Source organism: Mytilus galloprovincialis, chromosome 9 (assembly GCF_965363235.1).
Source record: "Mytilus galloprovincialis chromosome 9, xbMytGall1.hap1.1, whole genome shotgun sequence".
NCBI lineage: Eukaryota > Metazoa > Mollusca > Bivalvia > Mytilida > Mytilidae > Mytilus > Mytilus galloprovincialis.
Window position 1 is genome coordinate 70,847,798 of NC_134846.1, and position 12,257 is coordinate 70,860,054.

Below are 12,257 nucleotides of genomic sequence, written 5' to 3' on the forward strand. Positions count from 1 at the left end.
GTTGACAATAGATCAATCTGAAATGAAGCCAGGAAATAAATATCAGGATGTTTTTTGTAGTTTTCTAGAAAAATGAGACAAGAGCTCATACATAGCAGTCATTTGTTAGAAAACCGATAACCTGCGCTATAATATTTGGTAGATAATGTTTGTTGAATAGATATACACTTTTTAAAATATGGAACAAAAACAGGGATAAAAATTATAAAGTCCGAATCATCAGTGTCTACATGTTATAAGATCTTATAAGTCCAAAATTGTTGCATAGTGCGAATTTCCAATATCGTTAACAAGGTCATGTGATAGGTCCAAAATTGCAGCATGAATATTTGTTATGATTGTTGCAAAAGATGGCGTTACGTGTGTGCTTAAATAAATAGTAAACTGCTGTTCAATAGTCATAAGTCAATGCATAAAACAAACCCGGATAACAAACAGAATCAGTGAACTACAACAAAAGCAAACACCAACATACATATAAACGGACTGACGATAACAACTGGAATATTCCTGATTTGGAACAGGACATTTTGAGAAAAATAGATGGTGGTTTAACTTGGTTTTATGGCTAGCCAAAACCTCTCACTTATTCATGTTATATAAGGCAAGATCATGTAAATGTTCCAGACCATACGCGTATGGTCATGACCATATGGGTATATACTCATATGGTCCGACCCTACGTGTATGGTCGGGGTAATTAACAATCTAATTAAAAACCGATCTCTCATCGCTCCTGTTTCTGATATGTCGCGTGGGAGATCTAACGAAACCGGCTTTGAGGTCACATGTGAGTGAACTAAAAGTCATGAATTTATAAAGATATGCAAATGAGTTGACGACCTATTAATAAGCCAATCATAAAAGTTTATGAATTATTTTGACTGACGATTTTGTCGTAAATAAAATGAGTTACATCCCTTTGCCTTACGTTAAACTTCCAAGATCGTGGAAGACTCAATTTCATTGGTCGAAAAAGACACACCTACGAGGTCACTCACATGTGACCTCACAGCGGGTTTCGTTAGATCTCCCACGCGACATATCAGAAACAGGAGCGATGAGAGATCGGTTTTTAATTAGATTGGGTAATTAACACTCTGTTACAGTTTACTTATAGTACTTCTAAACTCTTATATGGTATGACCTTTCATTAAAAAGACGCTATCATATAGGTAATTTTCTTATTATATTATGATAAAAAGATAAGCTAAATAAAAATAACAGGTTTCACATAGTTAATTTTACTTAATTGTTAAATTTATAGTAAACACATTTTATGCCGATGGTCATTATCGATGGTCATTACCTATTTGATATTACGATTAAATGTCAATTATATGTCGACTAAAAAAAATTTAATTCAAAATATATTTCTTGATGAACTGTTACACAAGAAGTCACTGGAAAGTAACATAGTTTATTTGAGTTGTCTTGTGAATATGGTGTATTGCAGTCATTTTAAGATATTTGACAAAAAACTATTATACCGTGTGTAAGTGAATGTCACCCCAAGCCTACATGCAAGAATGTAACTAGCGATGACAACTAACTATGGCAGTAATTTTTTTATTTTTACGTAGTTTTTGGATTATAAAATTAAAAAATCGTCATGTAACCATCACTGTTTCTTTTAGATAAAGTTTTTGTATTATTGAAACGTTTATAATGTAATTTGAAAAAAAAAATATACCTATATGGTCCAAATACTCATATGGTATGGCCCGTTAATAACCAAACGAGGATTATACTCATATGGTCCGACCATACGCGTACGGTCGGACCATATGAGTATACGCATATGGTCCAAATACTCATATGGTCCGGAAACTAAACACACATAGGACATACGAGTAATGTAAAAAAAAATACAGAATGCAAACCAAAGGAAATTACGTCATCTCCAACATATTAAACATAAGACATAATAAAATTTCTAACCAGACTTACAAAGGAAACATCATAACTAAATACATGAATGTTGGATATGTAAATACCGAGATACGTCGATTAATAGCAATTCACACTCAGAAACACAGTCATTTGCAAGATTAGGTTACGTCCGGTACTCAGTAGACCAGACGATGTAGATGTTAACCCACAATCTAAGACATGGTAAAAATATCGTTAGTAAGTTCAGACACAGCCACATCATAGATATCAACCAATTCGTGATGATGTCCGTAAAATTTAGGGAGTTTCATTGTTAATCTTTCCTCCGCATAATTCTGTTGGAGCAATTTATTCGTAAATAATAATAAAACACTCCTATATAAATATATGAAGTCAGTATAGAGTAAACTTTTACCAGCATAACGTATCAATTGAGATATGTTAACACCAAACGAAGGGCAGAAAGTATATTACTGCTGAGAAATGGGAAATTAATCATTAATAAATGATATATGAACGTTTCTAATTTCAAACTGTGAACGGTAAACAGGTAGCGGAGGATCAATAAATCTTAGAAATTAAGATATGAAACAATCTATTGTTAATAATTATAGATTATCGTTGGTTATCTCAACGATCTTAATTTTCTCGCTTGAGCAGGTACGCCAAAATGAGAAAAGCAATCGAGTTGATATGACCAATGATAATCTGTTTATCGCTATGAAGACGTTATTAATTTCCTTGACAACGGCACGTGTTCTCATAGTTTCTAGCGATAATTTTCATATCACTCGACTCCGTTTTCACAACACTCGGCTCCGCTGAGAAAGGAAATAATCAGTCAGCAAGATCAAAGGAAAAATTAGTAAAATAGCGATAATACATAATCCCCACTAAAACAATGATGTGTACTAAAAATATCAACTGTTCTTCAATTTGGACAACTAACTAAATGTCCTACTTTTAAAAACTTTTATTTCAATTATGATTACTGCATTTAAAACAGCCATACACACTAAACTTCAAGTCTAAATGTGACAAATCAGAAATCTCGCCGTCATTTCTTACCGTAAAAATCAACTGATGATATTGCCAACATTTACATATTTTGGCTCTTAAATCTATTGTAGTTAAAAGATACAAGGCAAAACGCAAATTATTGTTAAACTTTTTAATTAAAGGCTACTTATTTTACTGAACCGTAAACCAACAATTTTTACAATAAAAGCGTATACTATGTGTACATCTTGTCTATCATATCATGTTTGCTTTTTAAAGTTTCTATTTGGCTGATAGGTATCATTAAATTGAGAATGGGAATGGAGAATGCGTCAAAGAGACAAAAACCCAACCAAACAGTAGAAACAGCAGAAGGCCACCAATAAGTTTTAAACATAGCGAGTAAATCCCGCACCCGGAGTCGGCTTTCGCTTGCCCCTAAACAATAATGTGTATTAGTTCAGTGAAAATGAATGTCACACTAAACTCGAAAACACATAAATGAACTTAAATTTAAAAAAAAAAACACACGCAAGACTTACAAAAGCATACATGCATGCTTGTCAAGCTGATAATTTTATAACAAGGTTTTTCATTTAGAATGATGCAAAAATCCCTATAATGTTAAAGATTTTACATCAATTGTAACAAAATGACAAGTCTTAAATATTAATACAGAAAACAAAACATTTAGTATAATTAAAGGTTACAAACAATGCAAAGCTTTTGGTTGACAAACAAATTAACACCTGAATTGAAACAGTAAAAGCTATACAGGTTTTGTTTTCATTTATATGTGTTTGTTTTACAAACCAATTAAAAGAAAAGCAAAGGCCTTTGTTGACATCATATTCCAGTTGTTGAAATCTCATTGACATCATAAGTTTCATTATAGTCTTTTCGTCTTATAATAAGTTACAATATCATTGTATGGGGTAAGCAGACTTGTGATGTAAAAACAACGTTTCTTATAATAGAGAAAAAAGGTGTCAGCAAATGTGTTTGTTTTCTCTAAATAAGTTTTTTTTTATTTTCTGCACATGGCAAAAAACGTTAAACGAGAATAAGACAAACAACAATGTAAAAAAATTACACAAACAAAAGAGCATCCTCAACCGGACCTCTTAAAATAAGGATGAGTTCGGTAACTTAAAAGAATTAATAACTCTTCTTGGAATATTACAAATAATTATTGATAATGTAATGCCAACCTTCAAGTACACAACTAAAATTGAACAAATATTTTTATCGTATCGATCAGGATAAGTTACAAATGATTTTTTGTGAATTTCACTCAAAATCGTATGGACAATTTCGCCTCTTCAAATATACTTTAAATAAAGTGAAAGACCACTTTCCTCATGCCACATTCATACATTAGATTAAGGATCAGTCCAAACTTAAACAATATGTTACGATGACGTTTTTCAACCTGCATGTTCAAGACTAATGTACATGATATTTTAGAGTTAGTTTTCCAATAGATTGTTCTTTCTTCAATTGTTCTTTCTTCAATTTTTTTACCAGCAGCTAATATTATGATTTGTCCAAGTCGGCTTTCAACAAGAGCCTTCAGATATCCTGAACCCCTCAACTGATAAACATATGCCATATTGATATATATCTTATTTTTATTGCAATCAGTTATGATTATTAATTTATAAATCTTATTTCCTGGATTTTGTTTATTCATGACAACTTTCTCCTGCTTACTGGTCCTCTCTATTATAGTTTCTGCAAAATATGCAAAAATGAGAAAAGTATGCTATTTCAAATTCAATGACTACCATCTAATAGTTCTATTGACAATTTCAATCATGTTGACTTATCAGTAGATCTTTTTTTTTGTTGAACTTGTTTGCTATAGTGTTCCTCTTTATCTATCAAAGGTTTTTTTTCACCAATAATTCCTACAAGAAGTAATTTAACAATTTCAGCAATGCTAACTTATTGTAGACCTTATTTTGATAAATAACTTTCATTTTTGCTATGAACTTTCTCTATAGCGCGTTATTTGTTTTTATTGTGTTTAAAATTATAACACAATGTTGACCGCTGTGTCCCATTTTTTTGATAGTTTTACCAATTATGCCTGTTTTTTTGGTACATATTGTTGTCAATATAATAGAATTCTATTTGACGGTTATACAAGCGAAAGGTTTAGCTAACAGTTAAACCAGGTTTAATCCACCATTTTCTCCATATAATAAAGGAAATGCCTGTACCATGTTAGGAATATGACAGCGGTTTTTTTTTCATTCTTTAACTGTGTTTGATTTTTCCTTTTCAGTAAAGTATTTTCCGTTTTGAATATTTCATGGAGTTCGTAATTTTGTAATTTTACGTTTTGCTATTTGAAATTTCTCTATCTCTTAAGATTTTGGAAACAAAACATGGAATAATGCAATAAAAAGCATCTTTCATACTTTAAAAGAATCTTTTACATATATTGACCAATACAGGTATCTTATCTTAATATGTTCTGTCAATATCTGTTTCGTAACACAGAAGAGCAAAATGTTAATACATGCATGCATTTGTTACTAGGCTACATTTCAGCATAATTTGTCTGTGTGATGTTTTTTTCATATTTATCGGGGATTTGTTAATGAGCAGAAGCTTATATTTATTTTTCTTCCCTTGTTTTAATGTTGGCTGCCTGAAAGATCTGAATCATGTAGAGTTAATTTTGAATTCTAACCATTAATTCCTCGAAATTATAGTCTGTTCAGTCAATTAGAGCCACTCATTATTTGAAAAAGACACTTAAAAGCATTTGAAACACGTATGCACAAAATGTCAAAATGACAAAATATTTGTTAAAGTCTGAATTTCTTTTGAAATTTATAGTATATGAAATTTATATCGATAAGTTCGTCAAATGAATAATTTATCATGATCAAAAAGTTTTGATGCTATTGTAAGTTTTCTTCTTTCGTTCAAAATTAGTAGATCAGTTTAAAGTATGGTACAGCTAAAATTATAAATTGTAATGTTTTATTGAATATATATTTGCTTCGGGAATACATATTTAGAAAAAAAACCAACATACTCTGATATTCTAAGATATGTGTTTACATCACAAGTTCTAACTTAGTCTACTTACCCTACTTACTTATTATAAGGACAATATACTATAATAAAACTGATGATATAAATGAGATTTTAACAACTGGTATGTGATGTCAGTAAAGACATTTGGTGAAGTTCATTGGTTTTCTGTAAATTAGTTGAAAAACATATAAAAGTAAAACAAACCTTTATAGCTTTAAATGTGTTGATTTGTCAGGTTCATCATTCACTATGCGTTGTTCGTAACCTTGAATGACATTGAAAGTTTTATTATTTTCTGTAAATAAAGTTACAATTTGTCAAGTTGAATTTTAAAACATTAGTGTTAATTACATCATACATCTTTAAAAATATTAAAAATCGTTTTTATCATTTGCAGTTCCCTTAAAAAATGAGACAAAAATATCAGAAATTGCCATTATTTGTTAGAAGAGATGCAGTAAACACCAAAGACCTGTGTTCAACTGATTGGAAAAAAATCACAAAAATACTGAACTCCCAGGAAAATTCAAAACGGAAAGTCCCTCATCAAACGGAAAAATGACAAAACACACCAAACGAATGGACAACAACTGTCATATTCCGGACTTGATACAGGCATTTTCAAATGTAGAAAATGGTGGATTGAACCTGGTTTTATAGCGCTAAACCTCTCACTTGTATGACAGTCGCATCAAATTCCATTATATTTAAATCGATGCGTAATAGTTTACTTTTACAAATTGTGTGACTTCAATGGAGAGTTGTGTCATTGGCTATCATACCACATCTTCTTTATATATATAAAGTTATCTCAAGAATTAGGAGATCATTCAATTTGAAATGAATGGAAATGTGTTTAATCGAATTAACACCAAGTATGTGGCACCATCACACGGTAAACTATGTACACACAAAGACTGATAACAAATTCCAGGAAGCTCTGGTATCTTGTTCAGGAGAAAACCGAGGAGTTTGATGGGTCTATGTGCAGACAGAGGCATAACGATGTACCTCTATTTCGGAACGGTGTTTAAAGTACTCTTTTTCAAGTTTCACCTGGTTTTTTTTTGTAATCTTGTATGCATCAGAATGTCTACACTATTGTTTCATGGGTACTAGTAGAAGAGAATCTTTATGAAATAGTAGATCTTCGAATATATTAAAGGTACATATTTTGAAAGGAGCCACAGAAATCAAACTCCTAGCGAACTTCTCTATTTTGTTAAGGGCAACTGTATTTTTTGTACATGCAAGTTAAATGTTTATGGTGTATCTTAAACTCTATATTGCATTAAAATTTTCTGTAATTTTAAATGGAACATAATATTTTATTTAAACTGTATTGATATCAGACATCAGATAGACATTTCCATCATTCCATATACTAAATAAAGTTGACCTATTGCTGGCAGTATGTAAGAAACTAGAACTATGCAAATTATAATGTCCTTGACCTATGTCTGAAATTCAGTGGCTGTTGTTTGTTGCTATATATCATATTTGTTTTTCGTTCAATGTTTTTAAACATTAATCAGGCCCTTAGTTTTCTCATTTGAATTGTTGTACATTTGTCATTTTGATGCCTTTTGTAGGGACTATGCGGTATAAGTTTTGCTCAATTTTGAAAGCCGTATAGTGACCATACAGTTGTTTATTTTAATGTCATAAGGTCTCTGGTGAATAGTTTTCTCATATGCAGTTGTACCACATCTTCTTATATTTATATGCAAAATAAATGCAACAGTAGTTTACCGCTATTTAAGACATACACATTATCACTAAACTAGTATATATTTGTTTAGGGGCTAGCTGAAGGACGCCTCTGGGTGCGAGAATTTCTCGTTGCATTGAAGACCTGTTGTTGACCTGCTGTTGTCTGCTCTATGGTCGGGTTGTTGTCTCTTTGGCACATTCCCCATTTCCATTCTCAATTTTACTACATAAAAACAACAAATAAACTCAAACCAAACAGGTCTCCTATTGCTTGAATTATGTCAAAAGTGTGCATATCAATTTAACACTTTTAAATGATGTAATAGTATGTGTATATGTATATGTAGCATCACTTATACAAATATATACCAATCATCACCCCATGTTCAGCAAAGAAGGCTGCCAATGAGGGGAATACTGTATACCTATTTATAATTCAATTTTAAATGGAAGATATGTGCATGGACTAAAATAATATTTTCAGATTTATAAATAAAATTCAGAATGGAAATGGGGAATATGTCAGACAAAAACCCAATAAAAGAGCAGATACAAAATTTAACTCTCTCAACATCAAATTATAAATATAAATCAGCATTTAAATAATAACAACTATAAGATAAGCCTCAATTTTATTTCAATCATAACCTTCTCTCAAAATGTCTGATCTCATTATACTGAACAAATTATCACAGTATTTGATAAATATGTAAAACAGTAATGATATCAATCATCTTAAACATATTATTCTTCAGTATAATACTCCAGTAATATCATTTAAGAATGCAATGCTAGCACTATTTAGTTTTAAACTTACGATGAAATTCTAACACAACACTCAGTAAGCAGAAATTTCACATAACAAACAAACTGACAATTCATCATGTCACTTTCAATTTTCAAAACTGTATATCTTGAAGAAACCCATTACAACATCCTGACAAAATATATAATTTTCACTGATCAAACCTTAATTCCTTTTCTCTAACTACAAATATCAAAATGTCATAAAATTGATTTAATAATCAATTATATTCAGAAAAAATCTCCTTATACCTAATAATATGCATAGAATTTAACAAAATGACTTGTACAACCTTGCCTTTACATGTTTGTTCATGACCTTATACTTTGTCATATGAGATTGAATTGCCCATGTGGTGCAGGATCTGCTTACCCTTGCGGAGCACCTGAGATCACCCCAATTTTTGGTGGGGTTCGTGTTACTCAGTCTTTTTCTTTTTAGCCAAGGTGTGTCAGTATATTTTTGATCTTTGAGTTTGACTGTCCCTCTAGTATATTTCACCCCTCTTTTATAAGTACTTGTACCCTTATGTATATTATTTATTAAACTAAGCAGTGATTTTTTTGTGCTAGTTCCTTAATTATTTTAAGTAATTTGTTATAAGCAAATTTGGCTAGCATGTCATACTTTAAACAAAAAAATAAGGTAAACATCAACTTGCCTTAAAGAAATCACAGCTCAAGCTGATGGAGCCATGTTCCACTGAAATGTGTTTTTGGAATAATATTAAACAAATATATATAAACTTCATGTTTCATCTAGCTTTCATATAATTATCAATACTATTTCATGTAATGCCTAATAATATGTTTTCAGAAGATTAGTAGTCAAAAGCTGTGAGCATGAATATAACTCTAGCAAACACTTTCAAAATCAAAATGACTGTAAAGTATGGTCAATTACACATTATAACAAACAATTTTACCAACTATGAAAGTGTCAAATGCCTCAAAGGGTGGTGCCCTCATAGGGTCTCATTTTGTAACAAAAGTTTAAAATATAAGTCAAAGTCCCAATACTCCCGTAAAATGTGTCTAATCAAAATGATGAAAGTTCCATAGTCTTACAAATTAACACCATTTTTGTGATGTTGGGCAAATCTAGGGAATGTATAAAGCAATCAGCATTTAAATAAAAACTGACATTCAATCAAAATATACATGTTGTATACTTCAAACCTTTGACTAATCTTCAACATGTTTCTGTCAGAATTTATTTTGCAACACATGTGAACAAAAACTCAATATGTGCATGCATGTCATCTGGTAACCTTATAAAAAGGTATCTGCATTTTTTTATGATATATAATGCAAATAAAATAAAGTTCAAACAAAGTGTTACAAAATGACAAATTGTAAATATTATTACAGAAAACAAATCTTTTGGGATAATTTAAGGTTACATACAATGCATAGCTTATGATAAACAAGAAACACCTGAACCGTTAAAGTTATAAAGGTGTTATTTTGCTTTACATGTGTTTTTGTTTTATAAACAAATTTAGAGAAAACCAATGAACTTCACCAAAGGTCTATGCTGACATCACATACCAGTTGTCAAAATCTCATTTCAATCATACGTTTTATTATGGTCTATTCAACTTATAATAATCACACTATCATTGTCTGGGGTAAGAAGACTCATTTGGAACTTGTGATGTAAATAAAAATGTTTCTTATAATATAAAAGTAAGGTGTCAGCAAATGTGTTTGTTAAAATTAAAAAGTTTTTTCTACATTTGTTTTTTTTAAACAAAATAAGACTACATGAAACAAAACAATGCAGGAACACAGTTTTATTTTTTAAACTAGTTTGCTTATTTTTCAAAGAAAGAGAATAACTAACAATCGGATTGAATTTTCTAATCATGATCAAATATATTTTTTACAATATAAAGGTTTTAATATTAACAAATACATAATGTATATATATAATTGGCATTTTACTTTTTAACCTTTTGACATTAAATGCATGCTGTTTCACATAATTTTAAACACCTTCTTTACTCATTGAGTATTTTGATTCATGTGATAAATGATCACTAGACAAACTGCAATTTCAATAAATAATGTGGTTAAAATTTTAAATCAAAGCTCCAATAGCTCTGTGAAGCAGCCAATTTGGGTCTGAAATAAATTATAGTGATTAAAATTACAGGTGAAAAAATTTGAAGAATAGTTTGAATAATTTCAAATTATATATTAAGAGGTATGGTTTCGACCTAAAACATCATGATCTAGTGCTATAAATTACAAATAATTGCATTTACTGCATTTTATGTAAAATGAAAGCAAAAGTCTGGATGTCTCTTTGAGTGAGGTAACTTAAATAAAGGGTAATACAAAGCTTTTTCAAAGTGCTTCAAAGAAAGAACCAGATGCTCTACAGGGCGCAGCTTTATACGACCGCAGATGTTGAACCCTGAACAGTTGGGGCAAGTATGGACACAACATTTAAGCTTGATACAGCTCTGAATTTGGATTGTGATTAAATAGTTGACACAACATAGGTTTCTGACACAAAATGAATGTGATCTAAGAACTTAAACTTAAAAACTTTAAAAAAAAAATTTAATAATTGGACATTTACCTATTATGGTCCAATATCCAAAAAAAATATACAAATAATTGCATTTACTGCATTTTATGTAAAATGAAAGCAAAAGTCTGGATGTCTCTTTGAGTGAGGTAACTTAAATAAAGGGTAATACAAAGCTTTTTCAAAGTGCTTCAAAGAAAGAACCAGATGCTCTACAGGGCGCAGCTTTATACGACCGCAGATGTTGAACCCTGAACAGTTGGGGCAAGTATGGACACAACATTTAAGCTTGATACAGCTCTGAATTTGGATTGTGATTAAATAGTTGACACAACATAGGTTTCTGACACAGAATGAATGTGATCTAAGAACTTAAACTTAAAAACTTAAAAAAAATTTAAATTCGACATTTACCTATTATGGTCCAATATCCAAAATCTAAATGCATGCTTAGATTCAGCATATCATAGAACCCCAAGAATTCAATTTTTGATAAAATCAAATAATGTTCAATTCTAGACCCTTTAAGCCTCAATGTGGACCAATTTGATAACCGGGCCCAAATATTAAAAATCTAAATACATGGTTAAATTCAGCATATTGAAGAACCTCATATATTCAATTTTTGTTGAAATCAAACAAAGTTTAATTTTGAACCCCAATTTGGACCAACTTAAAAACTGGGCCCATAATCAAAAATCTAAGTACATGGTTAAATTCAGCATATTAAAGAACTTCATATATTAAATTTTTGTTAAAATCAAACTATGTTAAATTTTGGACCCTTTGGACCTGAATGTAGACCAATTTGAAAACAGGACCAAAAATTAAGAATCAAAATACACAGTTAGATTCAGCATATCAAAGAACCCCAATAATTAATTTTTTGATGAAATCGAACAAAGTTTAATTTTGGACCTTTTGGACCTTTTGGACCTTTTGGCCCAAAATTCCTATACTGTTGGGACCAAAACTCCCAAAATCAATCCCAACCTTCCTTTTGTGGTCATAAACCTTGTGTGAAAATTTCATAGATTTCTATTTACTTATACTAAAGTTATTGTGCAAAAATCAAGAAAAAAATGCTTATTTGGGCCCTTTTTGGCCCCCAATTCTTAACTGTTGGGACCAAAACTCCCAAAATTAATCCAAACCTTCCTTTTATGGTCATAAACCTTGTGTTAAAATTTCATAGATTTCTATTCACTAATACTAAAGTTATTGTGCGAAAATCAAGAAAAATGCTTATTTGGGC